Genomic DNA, 27,742 nt, shown 5'->3' on the forward strand with positions numbered 1-27,742 from the left:
GTTAAGAAGCAGTTAAGTACGGGGTCGAGAAACACGGTGTTCAATTTTACACAGCAGCAGATTTTTATTTCACGGACGTGAGAACAGACTGCGTTTTTTATAGCTGTTTTATTTTTATTTCACAGTGAAGTTGATATTCTCTGTTTCAGCAATCTTATTCTCTCATTCCTGCTCCCCTTGAATTTATCTTCACATGTTCGCAATATTTGCAGGTGGTGCAGAGCTTCTTTTGAGAATTTTTATGTTGGTTAAACATTGTTTATACCTTAAAATTATCTATTAAATGCAATATTACCTTGCTGAAGTTGTTTTAAATTTAAAACTAAATTCATTGTCCATGGCTGAATGAATTCTATTTTTTGCAGGTCGCCAACGCTTGAACAATATTGATAATAATTTGCAAGGTATGTATTGTAATGATTCACGCCGATGAAGGAGGTATGTATTATTGTTACCTTTATTTTACACAGCTCTCACTCAAGGAATGACAAATTTCTTGTATCAGGACTAGATTCCTTACGATCTTCGGTTTACGCTGTAGAACACGATTAGGCCAAATCATTAGGTTTGAAATATTCATTTCGTTCCCAGTATTTGATGGCATGACATACATAGCACGTCTTTGCGCCTGACGTGAACAAAGCTGGGCAACTGATCAGCAATCAACTGCAGGCTTTGTGCACAGAATCGGCATGTACTTTTGATCGGGGGAAACTTCTAAACAGGTTTAGAGTAATTAATGGGGAAACAGTTACTAGTATTACGTCTAAACAAGATATTAGACACGAAAATGCACATCGATAAATCCTTATTTTTTGTATCACCAATGCAAGTGGTTTTCCTTTTCGATACGTACTTTTTCATGGATTAATTTCGATTAGGTCACTTCAAAATTTTTATTTTTAACCGAATCAATAGTCTTCTATTGCATGGTACGTATGAAGGTGTTGCTAGTAACAGAATAGGGACGCTAAGTAGTTGATGGCTATGAGCACTATGTGACTTACCTTCTGAGGTCATCACTCCCTTAGAACTTAGAACTACGTAAACCTAACTAACCTAAGGACATCACACACATCCATGCCCGAGGCAGGATTCGAACCTGCGACCGTAGCGGTCCCGCGGTTCCAGACTGTAGCGCCTAGAACCGCTCGGCCACCCCGTCCGGCGCTAAGTAATTGAAAATTAATCCTTCCTGAATATACACTGGTGTCCAAAATTAATGATGTTGTTGTGGTCTTCAGTCCTGAGACTGGTCTGATGCAGCTCTCCATGCTACTCTATCCTGTGCAAGCCTCTTCATCTCCCAGTACCCACTGCAACCTACATCCTTCTGAATCTGCTTAATGTAGTCATCTCTTGGTCTCCCTCTACGATTTTTACCCTCCACGCTGCCCTCCAATACTAAATTGGTGATCCCTTGATGCCTCAGAACATGTCCTACCAACCGATCCCTTCTTCTGGTCAAGTTGTGCCACAAGGTTCTCTTCTCCCCAATCCTATTCAATACTTCCTCATTAGTTATATGATCTACCCATCTTATCTTCAGCATTCTTCTGTAGCACCACATTTCGAAAGCTTCTATTCTCTTCTTGTCCAAACTATTTATTGCCCATGTTTCACGTCCATACGTGGCTACACTCCATACAAATACTTTCAGAAATGTCTTCCTGACACTTAAATCTATACTCGATGTTAACAAATTTCTCTTCTTCATAAACGATTTCCTTGCCATTGCCAGTCTACATTTTATATCCTCTCTACTTCGACCATCATTAGTTATTTTGCTCCCCAAATAGCAAAACTCTATTACTACTTTAAGTGTCTCAATTCCTAATCTAATTCCCACAGCATCACCCGACTTAATTCGACTACATTCCATTATCCTCGTTTTTCTTTTGATGATGTTCATCTTAAATCCTACTTTCAAGACACTATCCATTCCGTTCAAATACTCTTCCAAGTCCCTTGGTGTCTCTGACAGAATTACGATGTCATCGGCGAACCTCAAAGTTTTTATTTCTTCTCCATGGAATTTAATACCTACTCCGAACTTTTCTTTTGTTTCCTTAATTGCTTGATCAATATACAGATTTAATAACATCGGGGACAGGCCACAACCCTGTCTCACTCCCTTCCCAACTGCTGCTTCCCTTTCGTTTACCTCGACTCTTATAACTGCCACCTGGTTTCTGTACAAATTGTAAATAGCCTTTCGCTCCCTGTATTTTACCCCTGCCACCTTCAGAATTTGAAAGAGAGTATTCCAGTCAACATCGTCAAAAGCTTTCTCTAAGTCTACAAATGCTAGAAATGTAGGTTTGCCCTTCCTTAATCTAGCTTCTAAGATAAGTCGTAGGGTCAGTATTGCCTCACGTGTTCCAACATTTCTACGGAATCCAAACTGATCTTCCCCGAGGTCGGCTTCTATCAGTTTTTCCATTCGTCTCTAAAGAATTCGCGTTAGTATTTTGCAGCTATGACTTATTAAACTGATAGTTAGGTGATTTTCACATCTGTCAACACCTGCTTTCTTTGGGATTGGAATTATTATATTCTTCTTGAAGACTGAGGGTATTTCGCCTGTCTCATACATCTTGCTCACCAGATGGTAGAGTTTTGTCAGGACTGGCTCTCCCAAGGCCGTCAGTAGTTCCAATGGAATGTTGTCTACTCCGGGGCCTTGTTTCGACTCAGGTCTTTCAGTCAAACTCTTCACGCAGTATAGTATCTCCCATTTCATCTTCATCTACATCCTCTTCCATTTCCATAATATCGCCCTTGTATAGACCCTCTATATACTCCTCCCACCTTTCTGATTTCCCTTCTTTGCTTAGAACTGGGTTTCCATCTGAGCTCTTGATGTTCATACAAGTGGTTCTCTTATCTCCAAAGGTCTCTTTAATTTTCTTGTACGCAGTATATATCTCACCCCTAGTGAGATAAGCCTCTACATCCTTACATTTGTTCTCTAGCCATCCCTACTTAGCCATTTTGCACTTCCTGTCCATCTCATTTTTGAGACGTCTGTATTCCTTTTTGCCTGCTTCATTTACTGCATTTTTATATTTTCTCCTTTCATCAATTAAATTTAGTATTTCTTCTGTTACCCAAGGATTTCTACTAGCCCTCGTCTTTTTACCTACTTGATCCTCTGCCGCTTTCACTACTTCATCCCTCAGAGCTACCCATTCTTCTTCTACTATATTTCTTTACCCCATTCCTGTCAATTGCTCCCTTATGCTCTCCCTGAAACTCTGTACAACTCTGGTTCTTTTAGTTTATCCTTGTCCCATCTCCTTAAATTCCCACCTTTTTTCAGTTTCTTCAGTTTTAACCTACAGGACATAACCAGTAGATTGTGTTCAGAGTCCACATCTGCCCCTGGAAATGTCTTACAATTTAAGACCTGGTTCCTAAATCTCTGTCTTACCATTATACAATCTATCTGAAACCTGTCAGTATCTCCAGGCTTCTTCCATGTATACAGCCTTCTTTTATGATTCTTGAACCAAGTGTTAGCTATGATTAAGTTGTGCTCTGTGCAAAATTCTACCAGACGGCTTCCTCTTTCATTTCTTAGCCCCAATCCATATTCACCCATTATGTGTCCTTATCTCTCTTTTCCTACTGACGAATTCCAGTCACCCATGACTATTAAATTTTCATCTCCCTTCACTATCTGAATAATTTCTTTTATTTGATCATACATTTCTTCAATTTCTTCGTCATCTGCAGAGCTAGTTGGCATATAAACTTGTACTACTGTAGTAGGTGTGGGCTTCGTATCTATCTTGGCCACAATAATGCTGTTTGTAGTAGCTTACCCGCATTCCTATTTTTTTTATTCATTATTAAACCTACTCTTGCATTACCCCTATTTGATTTTGTATTTATAACCCTGTATTCACCTGACCAAAATTCTTGTTCCTCCTGCCACCGAACTTCACTAGTTCCCACTATATCTAACTTTAACCTATTCATTTCCCTTTTTAAATTTTCTAACTTAACTGCCCGATTAAGGGATCTGACATTCCACGCTCCGATCCATAGAACGCCAGTTTTCTTTCTCCTGATAACGACATCCTCTTGAGTAGTCCCCGCCCGGAGATCCGAATGGGGGACTATTTTACCTCCGGAATATTTTACCCAAGAGGACGCCATCATCATTTAATCATACAGTAAAGTTGCATGCTCTCAGGAAAAATTACGGCCGTAGTTTCCCCTTGCTTTCAGGTGTTCGCAGTACCAGCACGGCAAGGCCGTTTTGGTTATTGTTAGAAGGCCAGATCAGTCAATCATCCAGACTGTTGTCCCTGCAACTACTGAAAAGGCTGCTGCCCCTCTTCAGGAACACGTTTGTCTGGCCTCTCAACATATACCCGTCCGTTGTGGTTGAACCTACGGTACGGCTATCTGTATCGTTGAGGCACGCAATCCTCCCCACCAACGGCAAGGTCCATGGTCCATGGTAATGATATAATCATAAAAGCTGTTAACAGATGTCAGTACGACCGTGTTTTGCACGGAAGATGGCGTTCCGGTCAACAGACAACCACAAAACGATGACGTCAGGGCACCTACCAAACTGGAAGTGTTTACCAGGTAGTCCCACATACACAATCAATGTGTACACAGCCACAAACGGTACAGAATGGCACGCAGAAGACGGCTACCATCCTCTCTGCGCTGGAAGGCCATAGGAAGAATGGAAACAGGACAGTCTCAAGCTGATGTGACCCGATGGCTTAACGGGAAACGGGACCCAAATATTGTGGAAGGAGACCGATATCGAGAAGGATCCCTAATGGTGTGGCCAGGTGTTAAGTTGTCCACTCGAACACCTCTGCGTGAAATTGTATGGGTGTATTGTGTAGGTTTAACTGTTGTCAGATATAGTGACCAGATCCTGGAACCTCATGGCCGCGCGGGGTAGCCGTGCGGCCTGGTGCGCCTTGCTACGGTTCGCGCCGTTCCCTCTGTCGGAGGTTCTAGTCCACCTTGGGCATGGGTATTTGTGCTGTCCTTAGCGTAAGTTAGTTTAAGTTAGATTCAGTAGTGTATAACGACCTCAGATGTTTGGTCCCATAGAACGTACCACAAATTTTCCAATTTGGAACCTCATTTGCAGTTGTTACGACGTGCTGTGGACACAACTTCGTATTGATGGACGATAATGCTCGACTTCATAGAGGACGGGTAGTGGATATTTTCTTGGAAACGGAAAATGTTGAATGCATGGTGTGGCCTGCTCGCTCTCCCGATTTGAATATCATGTAGCATATCTGGGATGCACTGGGGAGACGTGTTGCGTCACGCCAACATCCACTAACCATTCCCTAAGACTTGCGAACAGTTCTGCAGGAAGAATGGACATTATTGCTTCGACATGAGATTGATGACATCATTTACGGGATGCCCAATCATTGTCAAGTCTGTATTGCTGCCAGAGGTTGTTACACCTCATAGTGAGCACTTTAACCGGTTGTCGACGTGTTTGCTAATCCGTTGAGTTGGAAAACACGAAGGTGCAGTTGTTTGCACTCTGTATTCTTTACATTGTTTTTACTTTACTATCAGTTGTTTATACTGTTTTTTGGCGAAATAAAAGCAACCTTGCAAAATTTTCGTTTCTTACTATAATTTTGGACACGAATGTTATACGGCCTAGCTCTTCACCTCCGTAAACTCCACTTCATCCGTCAGGTAAAGTCAACAGATGTATTCATTTTGTTCCTGGAATCCATGAGAAATTTGACTGTAAACGTTATCAGTCAACGCTCACACAAATTTTGTTTCTTAGCTATGACGGTGTCAGTCCTTTAGTCATTTTACGTAGCCCATACTGGTTGTCTGATAGTTGTCTTGAAGAGCTGCTGCCGGCCGCGGTGGTCTCGCGGTTAAGGCGCTCAGTCCGGGACCGCGCGACTGCTACGGTCGCAATTTCGAATCCTGCCTCGGGCATGGATGTGTGTGATGTCCTTAGGTTAGTTAGGTTTAAGTAGTTCTAAGTTCTAGGGGACTGATGACCACAGATGTTAAGTCTCATAGTGCTCAGAGCCACTTGAACCATTTTTGAAGAGCTGCTCACTCCGACTACATTCTAAGGCAGCCAAAGTCCAACAAGCATTACGAGCTATCGTAAATGACAAAAGACTCGACAGCGGTATAACCAATAGAGAAAATATGTGTAATCATTGATTGATAAACCTCTATAGTGAACATTAATGAGCTCACGGATGCTCCCCACGAGCAACATGAGAAATATGAGCGAACTGGACAAACGTCTCTCGCATTTTATTTACAGCCTTTTGACCCTTCATAGCCTCCACAAATCGAGTCACAACTACACTACCATCACGCCCTGCGAACAACCTCCATCTGTATTTATGAAGCAAATCATCGCGGAATCTTTAGTCCACCACCCCTCAAAACTGTATATCCGCGTCTATTCCGCCAAATAACAGTACAGGTAACTGTGGGTAGAGGTGATAGTCTTCGGTGAATTTAATTGCTAAAAACTTGGTAGTAGTAGTAGTAGGTTCTTAAAGCGATAGTTATGATAAGTGCAACTGATATAGTTACATAAGACGTGTTTAGTCAATTTGTTAAATATCTAAGTCTGTCCAGAGTACCTGAAGAGTTACAGTTCCTTCTATTTACGATTGCATAGGAATTAACCAGTAAAAATAAAGGGAAAGTGGGCGTGAGTTACTCGATGTGACAACAGTATCAATGATGGCATTGGAAGCAGTGTTACTAATTTCTTTCCTTGGCAGTAATATCTGTTCTTCTTTGAAGTTGGATTATCCTAAACTAGAGGTGGTAACATTCTAAATAAGCGCTGTATTAATTGCAGACACCGTATTTTCCTTACAGCACTCACGCGCTGACGAACAACTATCTCATTCATTCCTTCCTGTATGGGACTGTGAGTCATCTAATGTGTTGACTAAAATAATATGCTGATGGATAAGAAATATAAATCGCAAAGAAACCATTAAGAGGACACGCAGTGTTGCTGGCAATAAGGCTAGTTTCCGAGTAATATGTCTAAGTTACTGCTACAAAATATTCATTTTATCAAGTTACTATTAGCTGAAACAAGAACTTCTGATCAGCAAGACGCTGAGTCAAAGATGCTAATGCGCTGTAGAAGAAACAAATTTTTCTCGCTGTAGTGTAACAGATCTTTACTGGTGCGTCCCAGTGAAGCACAGTACAGAAAGGACACGTGCCATGAGAAATTAAAAAGTATAATTTATTATCCAACATTTTGCCAAAAGTTTAGAATTTAGAAACAGAAATTTAATATTGGTTGTTTGAACAATCGGAGATCGCCCTTCATGATGAAAAAAAAATTGAAATATTCTCAATGCGCAAGGTAATTACATCGGAATGATATTTGATATTACTTAACACAACTGTAGAATCATTTAAGGCAGATACATAATTATAAATTGCAATCGGTGTTTGGCGTAGTACGCTACTGGCCATTGAAATTGCTACAGACGCGAAATTTAGCCGACAGGAAGGATGTGCCGCGATATGCAAATGATTAGCTTTTGAGAGCATTCACACAAGGTTGGCTCCGGTGGCGACACCTACAACGTGCTGACATGAGGAAAGATTCCAACCGATTTCTCATACACAAACAGCAGTCGACCAGCGTTGCCTGGTGAAACGTTGTTCTGATGCCTCGTGTAAGGAGGAGAAATGCGTACCATCACGATTCCGACTTTGATAAAGGTCGGATTGTAGCCTATCGCGATTGCGGCTTATCGTATCGCGACATTGCTGCTCGCGTTGGTCGAGATCCAATGACTGTTAGCAGAATATGGAATCGGTGGGTTTAGGAGGGTAATACGGAACGCCGTGCTGGGTTCCAACGGCGTCCTGAGTCAACAGATGGGGACGTTTGCAAGACAACAACCATCTGCACGAACAATTCGACGACGTTTGCAGCAGCGTGGAGTATCAGCTCGGAGACCATGGCTGCGGTTACCCTTGACGCTGCATCACAGACAGGAGCGCCTGCGATGGTGAACTCAACGACGAACCTGGGTGCACGAATGGCAAAACATCTTTCTTTCCGGATGAATCCAGGTTTTTTTGTTTTTTGTTTTTTTTTTTACATTATTATGATGGTCGCATCCGTGTTTGGTGATATCGCGGTGAACGCACATTGGAAGCGTGTATTCTTCATCGCCATACTGGCTTACACTCGGCGTGATGGTATGGGGTGCCATTGGTTACACGTATCGGTCACCTCATGTTCGCATTGACGGCACTTTGAACAGTGGACGATACATTTCAGGTGTGTTACTACCGTTGGCTCTACCTTTCATTCGATCCCTGCGTAACCTTACATTTCAGCTGGATAATGCACGACCGCATCTTGCAGGTTCTGTACGGGCCTTTCTGGACACAGAAAATATTCGGCTGCTGCCCAGGCCAGCACATTCTCCAGGTTTCTCACCAAGTGAAAACGTCGTGACCGAGCAACTGGCTCGTCGCAATACGCCAATCACTGCTCTTGATGAACTGTGGTATCGTGTTGAAGCTGCATGAGCAGCTGTACCTGTACACGCCATCCAAGCTCTGTTTGACTCAATGCTCAGGTGCATCAAGGCCGTCATTACGGCCAGTGGTGGTTGTTCTGGGTACTGATTACTCAGGATCTATGCACCCAAATTGCGTGAAAATGTAATCACCTGTCAGTTCTAGTATGATATATTTGTCCGATGAGTATCCGTTTAGCATCTGCACTTCTTCTTGGGGTAGCAGTTTTAACGGCCAGTAGTGTAGTTATAGGCTGACGACTGTAGACCTAACAAATAAGGAATATGTAGGAGACGAATAGAATAGCATTATGGTTGAGCCAACAGCTGTAACACTGCGGACACGTCAGTTCACAACGACCCTCGGAGCTCTGCAACTTGACGCTATTGCAGCCAACAGCACATCAGCTGGACGCGGCCTGGTGCAGTAGGTGCTGTGAGAGGGGACGGCCACTGACAGGAGTAATCGATTTTAATGCAAGAAAAGAGGAGGACACATAGGCCAACGTGTTTGTATTCCATTTTATTTTGTGAATGCTGCAATTGTGTTGGTACATCTCTTAGGGTTTTGACCTCATGAGCTAAGTGTTGCAACCTCATGATGAGAGCATTGTATCTCGAAACACGTTGCTGAATTGTATCTAGGGCAAAACCTGCTGATGAATGCAACAAATTATAATTGTTGGAAGTAGAATATCGAACAAATTACAACTATAAAAAGCTGTCAAGCTTATGTTCCGTCGAACTAGCTAAAATACACTACTCGCCACTGAAGTCGCAACACCAGGAAAGGTAACAAATAACTTGATTTACCTTCGTGTGTGTAAACTATATAGCAGGAAGAGAACATGATAAAATTTGTTGGTGGTTTGTGGTATTCAGTCTGCGAAATTTAATCTACAGGGCTGCCACCTGTGGCAAAAACAATGACTAACGCTTCCGGCCATCGCCACGAACTGGTATTACATCGTGTTCCAAAAAGATGTGGTCAAACTTTCAGGAAATATTGTTCACATTTGGGCGAATAAAATTTCTTACGTGGATATGGATTCAGAAACGCTGTATTTTGGTGTGAGAGTTAATTTTCTACATCTAGAGGAGGACATTTGAAGCAGAGATGGGCAAACTCGTTCATCGTTTGGAACTAATTCACTGGTTATCGCTCCTTTTTGGGAACCTTTCATTTTTACTCGTTCACCGTTCATTTGTGCTTGGTATATGGTTCTTATGAAAAATCGAAAATTAGTAGCATAAGTGACTGAAGATGGAAGCGCCAAGAGGGGGCACTTGCCTCCCCCCTGGAGTTTTTATTCATAACAAAATTCCGACAAAATTGTAATTTTCGTGAGCCTGCAAAACCTCTCGTTTAGCCAACTTAGCATTATGAGGCTGATCGCAGTGAAATAATATGAGGTGGCGCACGAAAAACCGGCCCCGAGTACAGACTGCTCGCCAAATATGCACGATGTGTTGACCGCAACGAGCAGAATAGATAAACATGTAATAATTAGGCAGTGAAGAAATAACAAATGCAAACAACAACTTCGAAACAGTAGATGACGATTGCTGGGCGACAATGAGCAGTCTAGTACTCGGGGCCGATTTTTCGTGCGGCAAGCTGTACCACTGAAATAATACTGCAGAAGTTATCATATTCTCTTTACAAAATGTGACACCTGACATTGGATTATGGAGCGCGGGCTTCATTCGGTTGTAAGTCGATCTGCCTTCCGTAACAATGGAGGTGCCGTTTTACCTCGGATCAAAAAAGACAGAAAATGGCCACTCGAGTGTGCCGTGCCGACTTCCTTTCCATGTATAATTAAAAAAAATCTTGCCTTTTTACATGTATTTCTTCTGCTGTTTATCGAAATAGTGAAGTAAGCTGATACGCCGTTTCGTTACCTGAAAAGATGTATGTATGACATACCATGTAATTTTTATGAAATTTATGTAATTATAAAATACATTTTAACCCTTTGTGCGTCACATTTAGAAAAAAAAAAATTGGGGAATTTTTTTGTGATAAATATTTACTGTATATGCTGCACATATGCCATATCCATTGCAAAAGTTCTTTTGGAGCTATTGCTTAATAAATAAACTAATGATTCCAAATGGCATCATTAGAAATTACATATTAATTACTGAAAAAATGCATACATAACTCTATTGTAAACTTACCGTATTTCTTTCCCTTGCCCTTGAGGAACTACGTAAAGTTGGTTCCATAACGAAGAATTTCAGTATACACATAATAAAACTAAACACAACAGTTATTGTTCACTCACAAATGCAGTAGCACAACTCACGACACTTGTCTGTTCTGCACTTCAAACAAACGGCGAGTCACGAAAGCAAACGCCACTGTGATCTGTTGGCCAAACTTGGAACTATGTGAAGCCATGCCAAACGGTATTATTGAAGCACTGGGAAGCTCAAAAAAGCCAGGAATACTTAATGATACCTTTTGGAATCGCAGACGCAGAAAGGGTCAATTACCGGTCGTGGACGGTGAACAGAATAAGAAAAGAACCCGAACTTCAGAGTTAGAAAAAGGTGTGAAACACACCTAGAATGGAGATGCGCAGCGAACGAAACGAACAGATCGTTACTGAACTATGAGCGGTCGGCAGTGGAACTGTGATGAGTGGCCACACGAAGGACGAGTCCAGCCGAGCGAGACCGAGACCGATGGCAACGGGACCGAGGTTGGAACGAGACCGGCCGACAGAACGAGACCGACCGTTCCCCGTTCCCGGGAACTAAAGTAGAAAGCCGCAACCGAAGTCATTTATGAAAGACCGTTCCTTAAAATTCGTTCCTCGCTCGTTCCGTTCAACTTGGCGAACCGTTCCTTTGGACCCGTTAGTTCGCGATCGACCCATCTCTAGTTTGCAGCAGTCGATTGTTGTCTTACGAGGCGTGGGCGTTTAAGCACACGACTCGAGACTGGGGGACTCGTGGAAGGACGAGAGCGCCTCAGCTGGAGAAAGAACTTCGGGTACTTGACAATAACCTCTGTGTCACTGTAAGACAATCAGCTGCAACAAGTAATGCATGGAGACCTGGAGGGCGCTGTATGAGAACCTGCTGTATCCATACCAGCAAATGCACGGACATCGGACCACCATTTAACGTTCGTTCTCATAAACGGCTATTTCTTTACTGATATTTCTTTCCCTCCCGGAAAGGAGAAGGCGTGCCCTTGTAGAACTTAGTTCCTTTGAGCCATGGCAGTCTAACTGGCAGTGGGGCAACTGGATCCCAATTCAGAATAGTAACTTGTCTTATGGCACCTTATTTTGGAAGTTATGCAATGGCAGGAGGGTGTCCACAACGAGGAAATCAAAGAAAAACTGGGAATGATCTCTATAGATGCAGCAGTCAGGGCGAACAGGCTTAGATGGTGGGGTCATGTTACACGCATGAGAGAAGCAATGTTACCCAAGAGACTCATGGGTCAGCAGTAGAGGGTAGGAGGAGTCGGGACAGACCAAGGAGAAGGTACCTGGATTCGGTTAAGAATGATTTTGAAGTAATTGGTTTAACATCAGAAGAGGCACCAATGTTAGCACTGAATAGGGGATCGTGGAGGAATTTTATAAGGGGGCTATGCTCCGGACTGAACGCTGAAAGGCATAGTCTTAAATGATGATGATGATACAATTGCGCAACGATGCAGTTGCGGCAGCGAGAGCTGCACGTGGAGTTGGATGGAACGACGTTTTTAGCCGTCAGCGGTTCTATTTTGCGCTTGTCTATGACAACAACTGTTCCATACTTCAAAGCTACTGTGAAATCAATAAAGCGGCATGTTTCAAATTAAATTGTGTAAGTAGTATTTCCGTAGAAATACATTATTGTAATAACATATGTTAAACAAATGATTCGGACTATGTATATATGTATAACTATTGGAGCCAGTGTTTGCGGAAAACTATTTCCCGCATGGGTATCCAACTTTATAGGAGTGATGTTCAGACCATACGCTGCAGTATTTGCATTGTTATCAGGGTTATTGTCATGACTTACCTTTAGGAGCCGGTACTGGTACAACGATGTAGGATTGAAACACAAGCATCAGTGCGCATTACAGTGGCAGGCAGTCAATATTGCGGGCCGCGGTGGCCGAGCGATTCTAGGCACTTCAGTCCGGAACCGCGCGACTGCTACGGTCGCAGGTTCGAATCCTCCCTCGGGCATGGATATGTGTGATGTTCTTAGGTTGGTTAGGTTTAAGTAGTTCTAAGTTCTAGGGGACTGATGACCTCAGATGTTAAGTCCCATAGTGCTCAGAGCCATTTGAACCATTTTTGAGCAGTTAATATTGGTCAGAACAAAGTGAGCAGAGCTTTACTCATAAAGCTCTTTTATCAAAACATCAGCAATATTATGCTGCTCTTCACGAAAATAGACGCATTAGGGGAAAACGGAGAGGTCCTTCTACCACACCGGATTTTAAGGTGATGATTCGCAAGTTCGAATTAACGAGCGATTTGGGAATTTCTCCTGAGAGCAGCAGACGGCCAAATGCGCCAAACATTACTAAAGAAGTTGGACATCCTCAGAGGTATGGCTGGTCCTGCTGAGTCCTGCCTCTGAGGATGTCCAACGTAGTATTGGACGAAACGTTAGGAATAGAAGAATTCCATGGACCACGGCCATATAACCCGGAAGAATTATCAACAACATCACCCAGATCAGTGGTTGGAAAGTCTCTGCTGTACAGCATATAGTGTCTTTTCCTCGTTATTTTATTACAGAAAGTCTGATATCGGCTTCACTTTTTAAAATGCAGATGTAGTTATTTCTGGTGCTAGTATCGTAGTGTAAAAGATACGTATTCAACCACGCTTCAGTCTTCAAAATCCGGTAAATAGTTTCGGAAAAATTACAGTATTTAGAATTTAGGAGTCAACTGCTTTCAACGAGAAACCCAATGCTATGTAATGCAGATTTCATGTTTTCATAGCTAAATAAAGATATATCACGTTGAGTAATGAGGAAACAGAATGTTGCACGGGCGCGATACCGGTATAAAAGAGGCGTAAACGCAACTTTAAGGGAGTGTTCATGGCAAACTTCTTCTGTGATTCCCTTTTTGTAGCTGTTGCTGATTTAATTTGCAATTTAAGTGTGTATCTTGACACTAAGCGATGATGCGAAGTTAACAATTTCAACAGTCCTTAACGCAACAGTTCTTAACAACAACATGAATACCCGCGTAAGGCACCAATTGGTTTAATGTTGTAAATATACTATTTCTTTTAAAAGCAGGTATCGGATTTTGAAGAGTCAAACGCGTCTGAATTAGTATTTTTTAGAACTATAAGACGTTTAGTGAGTACTTCCTCACAATTCATCTTGAACAGTTCCCGAAATATGAGGCGAACAGGTTAGACCGAATCGTCATGTACGTACAAGGTGAACCAAATACCCAGAAGTTACAGCGTGATTTCGGGCATTCTAACTGTACGAAAATGGCTACAAAAAAGAAGGTCGTCCTGTTAATTTTTTCGATAGGTACTGGACGACGAGTAAAGATATCTTCATTCAGTGCGCCTACCTGTGCTGCTCAGTTAACGCAAACGGTTAAAGTTCGAAGACAAGGGTTCGATTCTGGGACTACGTAATTTTTTTTTAATTTCATAATTTTATACTGAATGATATGGTATATGGATTCTTACTTGTTGTAGAGTAAGATGACCAGCCGCATACACTGTCCAGTCGGGTGTGACCACCTGCCAAAAGTCTGAATGACGACCTTTATGAGTGCGGACACCTGCGAGACGTCCAGGAAGCGGCAGGGATATGGAACCATGCTGACCCCAGAACCGTAGCCAGATGCGCTTGGTTTCTCGACGGGGGATCCATGGCGCGAAGAGCCCGATCGTGGTGGTCCCACAGATTTGTAATTCGGCTGAAGTCGGGGTCATCTGGTGGCCAGGAAAGTGTGGCAAGTTCGTCTTGCTTCTTTTCGAACGACGCACGTCACTGATGCCTGTTGCCAAATTGCATTGTCGTGATGGTAAACGCCATCATACCGAAAGAAATCAAACTGTATGTAAGGCTGGACAGGACCCCCCCCCCCTCCTTTTTTTTTTTTTAATCTGTCTACTGAGTGGTTTGATGCGGCCCGCCACGAATTCCTTTGCTGTGCTAACCTCTTCATCTCAGAGTAGCACTTGCAACCTAGGTCCTCAATTATTTGCTTGACGTATTCCAATCTCTGTCTTCCTCTACAGTTTTTGCCCTCTACAGCTCCCTCTAGTACCATGGAAGTCATTCCCTCATGTCTTAGCAGATGTCCTATCATCCTGTCCCTTCTCCTTATCAGTGTTTTCCACATATTCCTTTCCTCTCCGATTCTGCGTAGAGCCTCCTCATTCCTTACCTTATCAGTCCACCTAATTTTCAACATTCGTCTATAGCACCACATCTCAAATGCATCGATTCTCTTCTGTTCCGGTTTTCCCACAGTCCATGTTTCACTACAATACAATGCTGTACTCCAGACGTACATCCTCAGAAATTTCTTCCTCAAATTAAGGCCGGTATTTGATATTAGTAGACTTCTCTTGGCCAGAAATGCCTTTTTTGCCATAGCGAGTCTGCTTTTGATGTCCTCCTTGCTCCGTCCATCATTGGTTATTTTATTGCCTAGGTAGCCGAATTCCTTAACTTCATTGACTTCGTGACCATCAATCCTGATGTTAAGTTTCCCGCTGTTCTCATTTCTACTACTTCTCATTACCTTCGACTTTCTGCGATTTACTCTCAAACCATACTGTGTACTCATTAGACTGTTCATTCCGTTCAGCAGATCATTTAATTCTTCTTCACTTTCACTCAGGATAGCAATGTCATCAGCGAATCGTATCATTGATTACCTTTCACCTTGTAGTTTAATTCCACTCCCGACCCTTTCTTTTATTTCCATCATTGCTTCCTCGATGTACAAATCCTATGAACGGGTCTTGATTTTTTTTTAGACCTGCTTCCATTATTAGCCATAACGTCAGAATTGCCTCTCTCGTGGATTCTAATACTGGATCCCCTATCTCTTCTAAATCGACTCCTGTTTCAGACCAATCTTCACCCTCATAGAGGCTTCCAATGTATTCTTTCCACCTATCTGCTCTCTCCTCTGCATTTAACAGTGGAATTCCTGTTGCACTCTTAATGTTACCACCGTTGCTTTTAATGTCACCAAAGGTTGTTTTGACTATCCTGTGTGCTGAGTCTGTCCTTCCGACAATCATATCTTTTTCGATGTCTTCACATTTTTCCTGCAGCCATTTCGTCTTAGCTTCCCTGCACTTCCTATTTATTTCATTCCTCAGCGACTTGTATTTCTGTATTCCTGATTTTCTCGGAACATGTTTGTACTTCCTCCTTTCATCGATCAACTGAAGTATTTCTTCTGTTACCCATGGTTTCTTTTGTACCTATGTTTTCCTTCCCAACTTCTGTGATGGCCCTTTTTAGAGATGTCCATTCCTCTTCAACTGTGTTGCCTACTGCGCTATTCCTTATTGCTGTATCTATAGCGTTAGAGACCTTCAAACGTATCTCGTCATTCCTTAGAACTTCCGTATCCCACTTCTTTGCGTATTGATTCTTCCTGACTAATGTCTTGAACTTCAGCCTACTCTTCATCACTACTATATTGTGATCTGAGTCTATATCTGCTCCTGGGTACGCCTTACAATCCAGTATCTGATTTCGGAATCTCTGTCTGTCCATGATGTAATCTAATTGAAATCTTCCCGTATCTCCCGGCCTATTCCAAGTATACCTCCTCCTCTTGTGATTCTTGAACAGGGTATTCGCTATTACTAGCTGAAACTTGTTACAGAACTCAATTAGTCTTTCTCCTCTTTCATTCCTTGTCCCAAGCCCATTTTCTGCTGTAATCTTTTCCTCTACTCCTTCCCCTACAACTGCATTCCAGTCGCCCATGACTATTAGATTTTCGACCCCCTTTACGTACTCCATTACCCTTTCAATATCCTCATACACTTTCTCCATCTGTTGATCTTCAGCTTGCGACCTCGGCATGTATACCTGAACTATCGTTGTCGGTGTTGGTCTGCTGTCGATTCTGATTAGAACCACCCGGTCACTGAACTGTTCACAGTAACACACCCTCTGCCATACCTTCCTATTCATAACGAATCCTCCACCTGTTATACCATTTTCTGCTGCTGTTGATATTACCCGATACTCATCTGACCAGAAATCCTTACCTTCCTTCCACTTCACTTCACTGACCCCTACTATATCTAGATTGAGCCTATGCATTTCCCTTTTCAGATTTTCTAGTTTCCCTACCACGTCCAAGCTTCTGACATTCCACGCCCCGACTCGTAGAACATTATCCTTTCGTTGATTATTCAATCTTTTTCTCATGGTAACCTCCCCCTTGGCAGCTCCCGGAGATCCGAATGGGGGACTATTGCGGAATCTTTTGCCAATGGAGAGATCATGACACTTCTTCAACTACAGGCCACATGTCCTGTGGATACACGTTACGTGTCTTTAATGCAGTGGTTTCCATTGCCTTCTGCATCCTCATGTCGTTGATCATTGCTGATTCTTCCGCCATTAGGGGCAATTTCCCACCCCTAGGACAATAGAGTGCCCTGAACCTCTATCCGCTCCTCCGCCCTCTTTGACAAGCCCGTTTGCAGAATGAGGCTGACTTCTTATGCCGGAAGTCTTCGGCCGCCAATGCTGATTATTTATCAATATTTAGGCAGTGGCGGGGATCGAACCCGGAACCGAAGACGTTTCGATTATGAATCAAAGACGCTACCCCTAGACCACTGGCCGATATAATGATCCCCAACGATAGATAAAAATGTGTGTCTATCCATTGTGCCTTCCAGAATGAAGAGATCAGCCAGGGGGTGCTCTACGGCCTGGACCCTTTGGATGATTGTTGCAGGGTGTTTGCTTTCAGACAGTTCACGCAGATGAAGCATAAAACGAGGTTCACCTGTAAAGTACTCAGTGAATGTCCAGATGTGGTGTTGGTGTGTAAATTCCAGTCTACGTAGCCTATGAGCAGCAGGAACCAGGCGAGTGCATCCGAGGCCCATACGCAGCAACATTCGTTGAGCGGTCGTTCAGGAACCAGGCGAGTGCATCCGAGGCCCATACGCAGCAACATTCGTTGAGCGGTCGTTGAGGAGACACTGTTGGTAGCCCCTTGGTTTAGTTGGGCGCTCAATTGCTCAGCAGTTGTGTGTCCATTCGCCAGTACCCATCTCCGCACTTTTCGTTTACCTCTGTCGTCTACGGGCCGTGGTGCATCACGTTTGTCTCGGCGCCAGTTTTGTATAGCGCCGTTTTGCCATGGATGGTACATTTTAACCACGGTGGTACGCGAACGGGTTACAGGTTTAGCCATTTCGGAAATGCTTCCACTCTTGGCAGGAAGGCGAATGACCATGTTCTTTTGGACGTCAGATAATCGCCCCGTTTCAGCGATACGACAATGACTGCGCTGTTGTCCGAGTCCCTCCGAGTCGCTTTATATACTCTCCACCTGTCGTCCGTAAGTGATTATTGCACTTTGACTCCGAACATAGGCGGTGGTCACATTAATATGAGTGGACTATGTACATAACTCGACCAATTATTTGATATTAATAGCAGAAATGAGAACAAGATCGTAGTTCCTCTTATTATTCAACTTTTAAAGATGTAGTTTGCCTTTAAATGTTTACTCTGTTGTCATCCATGCGCAGCACACTTTCCTACTTTCCGGTCCATTGTCAGCATTGCTTCCTTTTTCTTGAGTTTTACTCCTTCCCCAAAAGAAGAAACAAACCCACTTCCTAGTCTACCCGTGCTTCTTATATCTTAGGTACTTCCCCTGCAACCACGCAAACCACATGGCCATGTCATCTAAATCTATTATTTCACGTTTCTTAATTAACTACATTCCAACCCGGTTTCCGGTATACCTTCCCGCTTTTGGCTCTGTTGACTACCACCAACTATTCGGTTACCACTATGTCAGGAAATTTATTTCTGTCTGCTCATTACCCTTCATCCGTATTTCTGACATGTCTGCCCAATAATTGTTAGGCTCAATGTTAAAAAGAAATTGTATTTGTAAGATATATATCGTTAGGAAACAGTGTTTTCTACAGCTTGATTGGGAAGAGACGAACTATAAAATAAAACTAATGTACTAGATCGAGAATCGAGCCATCGTATTGGAATATTCTTCCACAAAGCTATATGCACTTTGCTAACTGAGCAGCATATATGCTTTATACCGAATGAATATACGTGTCGTACATGTGATTGCAGTGTCGCCAAATTGCCTGACTTTGACGACCATTTTGTATTGAAAGTATGTACGGGAAGAAATTTTGTTGGAGACAGTTTTGTACTGTTGGTAGACAGAAACGCACTCTGACGCCCGAGTGAAGGCGATTTCGTTTGACCCTGTATACAGGATGTAACAAAAAGACATGGAAAAACTTTCAGGAAACTTTCTTCGAACGTACAACGAAGAAAAGATGTTACATGGACATGGATCGAGAAACGCTTTATTTCCATGTTAGAGCTTAGGTCCTACAGCACTAGAACACATTAATAATTGGAAACACACAGGAAAAGAACGTACCAACACCGTATGTAATATTTTCCTTAACGAAACGTTCAAAATGCCCACCTTTAGTGAGAATACATGCATCAACCACATTGAATCCCTAAATGCTAATGTATCCCTGGAGAACTGCATATTGTTTCACAGCCTTCCACAATATGGACTCGAAGACTGTACATCCTGTACTGGTGTTCTGTACGTAAGAACTTACAAATAAAAATCTGAATTTAGATCTGAAGAACGTGGAGTCAAAGAATTTGTCCGCCTTCACCTATCCATTTGTTGCGAAATCTGTTATTTAAAAGCGTACGAACATTAACACTGAAAGTAAATTGTTTACTGTACTCATAAAGGAACAAGTTCTAGCAGGAGAGGTAAAGTATTGTCTAACGATGCTTGGCAAGTTTCTCTGTTGAGGTTTGGTGAAACAATATGAGGCCCTAACAAACAGTCACCAACAGTGCCGGTCTCAACGTTATTGATGGCGTGATTGCGCAATTTCGTGGGGATTCTCAACAGCCCAAAATAACGAATACGAGTGGACCCAAAACTGAACCTTGTGGGACTCCATGATTTCCACCTTGTTTCTGTAACTTTTTCTCCTTACAACATTGTTTGAATAATTCATAAAAAATTTTTGCATTCTGTTTGATAAGTATGTTTCAAAGCAGTTGTATTTCCTAGTTATGAATGTCATTATGAAGGTAAGTAGGCTGTCCATGTGACACATTTTGCTCTTCTATGTGTGAGGTATACATCCTGAAAGTTTGGTCATATCTTTTTGTTACACCCTGCACTATGCAAGTCATGAGACCTTGTCACCGTGTTAACACCGGTACAATTTAGTTCACCGAAGCTAAGCGCTCTTGGAGGCATTTCCGAAACGGTTGAATTCATAAATGTTCACGTGTTCAAGTGTACTGCGCATGGGAAAATGGCCCTGTCCAAAACTGGCGCCAAGGTAAATGTGTTGAACCACGGGCCACAGATTACAGGACTGAAAAATGGTTCAAATGGCTCTGAGCACTATGGGACTTAACTTCTGAGATCATCAGTACCCTAGAATGTGGAACTACTTAAACCTAACTAACCTAAGGACATCACACACACCCATGCCCGAGGCAGGATTCGAACCGGCGACCTTAGCAGTTGCGCGGTTCCAGACCGTAGCGCCTAGAACCGCTCTTCCACCCTGGCCGGCCACAGGAGTGAACGTCAGCTGGGTATGCGAGGAGATATGCGCAACTGTTGAACACCTGACTGCCCAAATGAACCAAGTGGCTACCAACAGTGTCTCCTCAAAGACAGTTCAGCGACTATTGATGCATATGGGCCTTCGCATTTGGCGGCTGGTTCATGCACCCATGCTGGCTCCTTTTCGTCGGCACGAAGTCTGGAATTTGCATGCCAATGCCGCAACTGGACATTCATGGAGTGGGGCAGGTGGTCTTCTTAGACAAATCGCTTTTATGCTCCATCGGACGTATGGCTGTTGGCGTGCAGGACAATTTAAGAATTGTAGGAAGGGTCTAGGCTGAAGGTAAGTGCGTTAAGGTCTGGGGAATGGTTTCGCGGCATTCCCTGGGTGAGCTCTTCATAATGACATAATGGTTCAACTCAAGTACGCATCGATCCTTGAGGACCGTACCCACCCCTCCATCGAGTCTGTTTTCCCTATGCACGTCTCGAAGCGGTCCCTGCTGCGAATGGTGGTTCTTCGGGCTGTTGACAGGTGATCACAATGTGACTGGTCAGTGTAAATAAACTGACGCTTGGATTGGTTGTCTGCTCTCGAGGGTGGCTTGATGCCAGGACAGGGGAGAATGTGGTGAACGTGTGGGCTGCACGCGGTGTCGGCTGGCGCCTCGGCAGCCACGGCCCCAGCGCCGGAGGCTAACGTGGAGCTACGGGCAGCGGCAGGCGCGGCTCCTGTTACGTACGACGCAAGACGCGGGCTCAGGCCGGCAGCTAATGGAAGGCGGCGCGGCGCTCGCCTTACACTGTGTTTTATGGCCTGGGCTCGCCTCGGCAGTAAGCTCTGTTGACTTAGGGCATGTCTGAGCCGGCCATAAGGGCACGGCCGACACCTGATCACTCGCCGCGGGGCCGCTCGGAATCAAGAAAGCTATCCCGGCCTTGCAGAACACACAGCGTTCATCTCAGTACGTAAGAAACTGTCACCTGTCTTCTGTTTCTTCGGATCCAGTGGACGAGTACAGTCCCAGTAAATATTTACGTTAGCTCTCTTAAACAAGAGAAATTGAAAACGAAGGCCTGCGAAGATGTGACTTAAGTGCATTATAAAGCGCACTGGTGGCCGTACAATAGCAACACCATGAAAAGCTGATAGTGCATAGTCAGTACTACATATTTGGATATATATATATATATATATATATATATATATATATATATATATATATATACTACTGACCATTAAAATTGCTACACCATGAAGATGACGTGCTACAGACGCGAAATGTAACCGACAGGAAGAAGATGCTGTGATATGCAAATGATTAGCTTTTCAGAGCATTCACACAAGGTTGGTGCCGGTGGCGACTCCTACAACATGCTACAATGAGGAAAGTTTCCAACCGATTTCTCACACACTAACAGCAGTTGACTGGCGTTACCTGGTGAAACCTTGTGATGCCTCGTGTAAGGAGGAGAAATGCGTACCATCACGTTTCCGACTTTGATAAAGGTCGGATTGTAGCCTATAGCGATTGCGGCTTATCGTATCGCGACATTGCTGCTCGCGTTGATCGAGATACAATGACTGTTAGCAGAATATGGAGTCGGTGGGTTAAGGAGGGTGATACGGAACGCCCTGCTGGATCCCAACGGCCTCGTATGACTAGCAGTCGAGATGGCAGGCATCTCATCCGCATGGCTGTAACGGATCGTGCAGCCACGTTTCGATCCCTGAGTCAACAGATGGGGACGGTTGCAAGACAACAACCATCTGCACGAACAGTTCGACGACGTTTGCAGCAGCATGGATTATCAGCTCGGAGACCATGGCTGCGGCTACCCTACACGCTGTATCACAGACAGCAGCGCCTGCGAAGGTGTACTCAACGACGAACCTGGGTGCACGAATGGTAAAACATTTTTTCGCATGAATCCAGGTTCTGTTTACAGCATCATGTTCCTCGCATCCGTGACTGGCGACATCGCGGTGAACGCACATTGGAAGCGTGTATTCGTCATCGCCATACTGGCGTCCCACCCGGCATGATGGTATGGGGTGCCATTGGTTACACGTCTCGGTCAGCTCTTGTTCGCAATGACGGCACTTTGAACAGTGGACGTTACATTTCAGATGTGTTACGACCCGTGGCTCTACCCTTCATTCGCCGGCCGGGGTGGCCGAGTGGTTCAAGGCGCTACAGGCTGGAACCACACGATCGCTACAGTCGCGGGTTCGAATCCTGCCCCGGGCATGGATGTGTGTGATGTCCTTAGGTTAGTTAGGTTTACGTAGTTTTAAGTTCTAGGGGACTGATGACCTCAGAAGTTAAGTCCCATAGTGCTCAGAACTACTTTTTTTTACCCTTCATTCGATCCCTACGAAACCCTACATTTCAGCAGGATAATGTACGACTGCATGTTGCAGGTCCTTTAAAGGCTTTTCGGGATACGGTTAATGTTCGACTGAGGCCGTGGCCAGCACATTCTCCAGATCTCTGACCAACTGAAAACCTAACATTCTGCGTGGTTTCTGTTTGTTCTATATCGTGTCTCCCTGCCACTTTCGCGCACCGACGCTCTGAGCGTGTTTTTTAGGGAATTGACTAGTTTGAACCTGGGACATGTTGCTGGTAAGGAGACGCCAGACCGCACATGACATGTAGAATTCAGAAGAGTTCAGTGAGACTAGCGATGATATAACCAAATACTTAATGATTTCAGCGTCAGCTCCACTGCACTCCCTGTAAAAGAATCTTAATACTAACTAAATTTAGTTGAAGGGGTTCAAGGCTTTCCTATTTTTAGTTAGCTGGTAAAATAACGTCGAAAAAACAGTTAAGTTTACCATTGGAAATTTTATTCTACTCACAAAACATTTTTTATAAATTGCACTGTTGATAAAAGGAAATGTTTTAATGCAGAATGGTAAAAACCAACTGCGTTCAACAAAAATGTGAACGAATATTCCCTGAATGCGTTTCCAAGTTCTACAATGGATCGAAGGATGACCTATGCCATATCACATCTATAATCTAGGTTTAAATTAAGTTTCACAAAAGAGAAAACTATCAAAATGGTCTACAGTGACCATCAATTATCTTTAATTACTTATATAACTTGTCGTAAATTACAGTGGCTGATGTGTCTTCTCAATAACTATGTAACAGAAAAATCATCGCGTTTCAGATTTTTACTTCAAGTGGCAAATGTGAACAGCATGAGCTTTAATTGACGATCGACACTAGTAGTACGCAAAAAGGGGGTGTAACAGATGAGACTTCTGCAGTTCTGAGTGAAGCTTTATGCGCTGTTATGCGGCATCGCGTTCGTTCATTATCTTGTCGATGTTCGTCAGGGGGCGGCGGGCAGCACAGCTCCGCTCACCTCGCCGTCTCCGAAGCAACTCTTTCCTAACTTCTCCTTACTACAATTTACCGAAGGTGGTTTAAAAAACTATCTGGCTGTGTTTTCATCTGACCAATCAGGGTCTCAATGTTAACCTTAAGCTCCACCTACAAAAATTCTGTCTATCCAATGAGAAACGTTATACTTTTCGTTGTGGGGCAATGTTTTTAAAGTTTGCGACCTAACAGAGATGCGAAAAAGTCTCACGCTAAAACTTGCAGCTGGTGTGGTCCTTTTAGCGTTATCGTAAGATCTATACTATTCTTCTGGAGGGCTCTATCTTTTAACATGGTCTGGGAGGTGGTCCTAACGTAACAGAGACGCGAAAAAGTCTCACGCTAAAACTTGCGGGTGGTGTGGCCCTTTTTGTGTTATCGTAAGATCTATACTGTTCTTCTGGAGGACTCTAGCTTTTAACATGGGCTGGGGGTGGTCCTGATGGTTAGCTAGCAACGTGGGTGTCCGTCCCTTATCGTAGGGCCTTCCAGTTTAACATGGTTCTGCCCTCGGCTTCTGTTCTCATTTCTCCCCTCGGAGCTGCGTCTGTCTCACAGTGGGAAGGTATGACATGCATTTAGGCATTCTTGTGTTAGTCTGTGGTATTCCATTTGCTCACTCGTTACTCGTATTACTTTGGTTAATTTAATGTCACGATTTATTCGGAGCTATGTGGCATACTACTGGATTTGCTTATCATGTCGGGGTTTTCATGGAAGGTGTTGGATTTGCCTGACACCTTCCATGGTCAGTGGTGCCCGAGCAACTGGCTAGTCACAATACTCCAGTCACTACTCTTGATGCAGTGTGGTATCGTGTTGAAGCTGCATGGGCATCTGTACCTGTACACGGCGTCCAAGCTCTGTTTGACTCAATTTCCAGGCGTATCAAGGCCGCTATTACGGCCAGAGGTGGTTGTTCTGGGTACTGATTTCTCAGGATCTATGTACCCCATTTGCGTGAAAATGTAGTCACATGTCAGTTGTAGTATAATATATGGGCCCAATGAATACGTTTATCATCTGCATTTCTTCTTGGTGTAGCAATTTTAATGGTCAGTAGTGTACATGATTACAAACTCTGTACACCAAAACAAATTAACTATGAGTAACACCATTATATTCTCTATATAAGGAAACTCAGCGCACCGTGCTTCTGGTTTGAATGTGGTCACTTGCGAGATGCTAGTACACTGGTGTGCATGACTTAAAGGCGAAAGTAAATTTCGTACCATGTGTCATTGCTAAATAAAATAGCTCGATGAAACCTTGGCCATACATTGAAAAAACTGCTACAGTATGTAGGATACCCAAACTAAAAGAAACACGCCCTGACACAAACAGATATGACTGTTTTTATCCAGAAACAATAAATACATTAAGCCATCGTGGTTCGTTATCTACTCGTTGACGTTAAAAAGTACAGGACAGGGCTCTAAACACGGCGCTTGTTTAGTACGGATCGCAGGGCGTGCTCTCATGCACGCCACGATGTTGGTAACGATTTTTTTTAGTGGTAGGGTATTCCATTTCTTCACGGGTGCGGTTAGAAACTGCTGGTTGGTAGGTGGTTCATGTGCATATGCTGAAATATATCTCCCTAAATCATCCCACGTGCGCTCGATGTCATTTAAGTCGGGGAACTACACTATGTCATCAAAAGTATCCTGACACTTGGTTGAAAATTACTTACAAGTTCGTGGCGCCCTCCATCGGTAATGCTGGAATTGAATATGGTATTGGGCTGCCCTTAGCCTTGCTGACAGTTTCCACTCTCGCAAGCATACGTTCAGTTAGGTGCTGGAAGGTTTTTTGGGAAATGGCATCCCATTCTTCACGGAGTGCTGCATTGAGGGGTGGTATCGATGTCGGTCGGTGAGGCCTGGCACGAAGTTGGCGTTCCAAAACATCCCAAAGGTGTTTTGTAGAATTCAGGTGGGGACTCTGCGAAGGCCAGACTATTACAGGGATGTTATTGTCGTGTAACCAATCCGCCACAGGCTGTGCATTATGCACAGGTGTTCGATCATGTTGAAAGATGCAATCGCCATCCCCGAATTGCTCTTCAACAATGGGGAGCAAGAAGGTGCTTAAAACATCAATGTAGACCTATGCTGTGATAGTGCCATGCAAAACAACAAGGGGTGCAAGCCCCCTCCATGAGAAACAACCCCACCATAACACCACCGCCTCCGATTATTACTATTGGCACTATACACGCTGGCAGATGACGTTCTCCGGGCATTCGGCATAGTCACACTCTGCAATCGGATCACCACGGTTCGCCACTCCACACTATGTTTTTCCACTGTTCAATCTTCCAATGTTTACGCTCCTTACACCAAGCGAGGTGTCGTTTGGCATTTACCGGCAAGATATGTGGCTTATGAGCAGCCGCTCGACCACAAAATCCAAGTTTTCTCACCTCCCGCCTAACTGTCGTAGTTCTTGCAGTGGATTCTGACGCAATTTGGAATTCTTGTGTGATGGTCTCGGAAGATGTCTGCCTATTACACATTACGACCCTCTTCAACTGTTGGCTGTCTGTGTCACTTAACAGACGAGGTCGGCCTGTACGCTTTTGTGCTCTACGTGTCTCTTCACGTTTCCATTTCACCATCACATCGGAAACAATGGACCTAGCGATGTTTCGGTGTGTGCAAATCTCGCGTAAAGACGTATGACACAAGTGACACCCGATCACCTGACGACGTTCGAAGTCCGTGAGTTCTGCGGAACGCCCCATTCTGCTCTCTCACGATGTATAATGAGTACTGAGGTCGCTGATATGGAGCACGTGGCAGCACAATGCACCGAATTTGAAAAACGTATGTTTTTGGGGGTGTTTAGATACTCTTGATCACATAGTGTAGCAGGCTAGTCCATTCGCCGAATATCCTCCCGTTCCAAGAGTTCCTGCACTTGCGCAGTTCGATGTAGTCGCTCGTTGTTATCCCTAAAAATGAAGTCAGTGTCTAATTGACTCTTAAAGAGACGTGCATGGGAAAGGAGTATAGTGTCTCCATGTCGTGAATGTTCCGTTTTCAGTAACCTGAAGGTCAGTTCCGCCAAGCAACATTATGCGTTTCATCCCTTAACACCTGGACCACCAAAACGATCATATTCGACCATGTTCCTGACTGCATGACGTGCTCTCACCTGTCGCTGTGTGAGGGTACGTAACTGCCCTCGACTTAAATCCCATGTAAGATGCGAATTGCATCACGTCCACATGCGCCAACAACCGTATAGCGGTTGTCAACCACGCTAATGTAGAAATGGAACGCCGTACCACGAATACGCCTTACCAAACAAGCGAGGGCTTTCCGGAGTTTGCACTCCATCTGTGGTGAAGAGAAACTCTGACAAGAGCCGTGTCATGCCTTTTTTTATGTCCAGGGGATCATCATAAATCTCGGTGGCTTCAGCGCAATTATTGTCTCCGAATGAAAGCGTCATTTCTGTTCGTCTTATTGTCCATTTATTTCGGTTGGCATCTGTAGTATGCCTAGTACTTCGTTCCACGGAGGTGTGCAGGAAAGTAATGCCTCCGAATTCTTTATTCCGTTCTCAATATCAGCAATATCAGTTGAGGTATTACATTTCATGCATGTTACTCACTCGACTTCCCACTTCGCCGATGTGGCGAAGTCCAGCTGAAGTCCATAGAAGAATGAATACTAAGTATGGTGATGATTGTGTGGGCGTCAGAAAAATGAAACGTAGAGTTGTTAGTGCTCTTAATGAAAGAAACAGTGGTCTAACGTGTGTGACGGAGCTTGGAGTGATGCAAAAATTTGAAGAACACCTTCGAGGACTTCACTTTGTCAATGATGAAGCGGTGCCATCAGAGATGAGGTTGTGGCTCCGTCACACGACTACAACGCTCTACTGTGACAGGATGAGCAAACTGGTCTCTTGTTGGGGGAAATTTGTTCGTTGCCAGCATGACT

General features: G+C 43.8%; 1 protein-coding gene across 1 annotated transcript in view; it reads left to right on the forward strand.

Moving 5' to 3' along the window:
- LOC126341885 (regulator of G-protein signaling 11) overlaps positions 1–27,742 on the forward strand; it is a 1,532,239-nt gene that overhangs the window by 232,266 nt on the left and 1,272,231 nt on the right. Inside the window, exon 2 of the mRNA XM_050001809.1 lies at positions 366–404. The gene's annotated coding sequence lies outside the window, so the exon portion shown is untranslated. The remainder of the gene's footprint in view (positions 1–365; positions 405–27,742) is intronic.

This window comes from Schistocerca gregaria, chromosome 1 (assembly GCF_023897955.1).
Source record: "Schistocerca gregaria isolate iqSchGreg1 chromosome 1, iqSchGreg1.2, whole genome shotgun sequence".
Taxonomy (NCBI): Eukaryota; Metazoa; Arthropoda; class Insecta; order Orthoptera; family Acrididae; genus Schistocerca; species Schistocerca gregaria.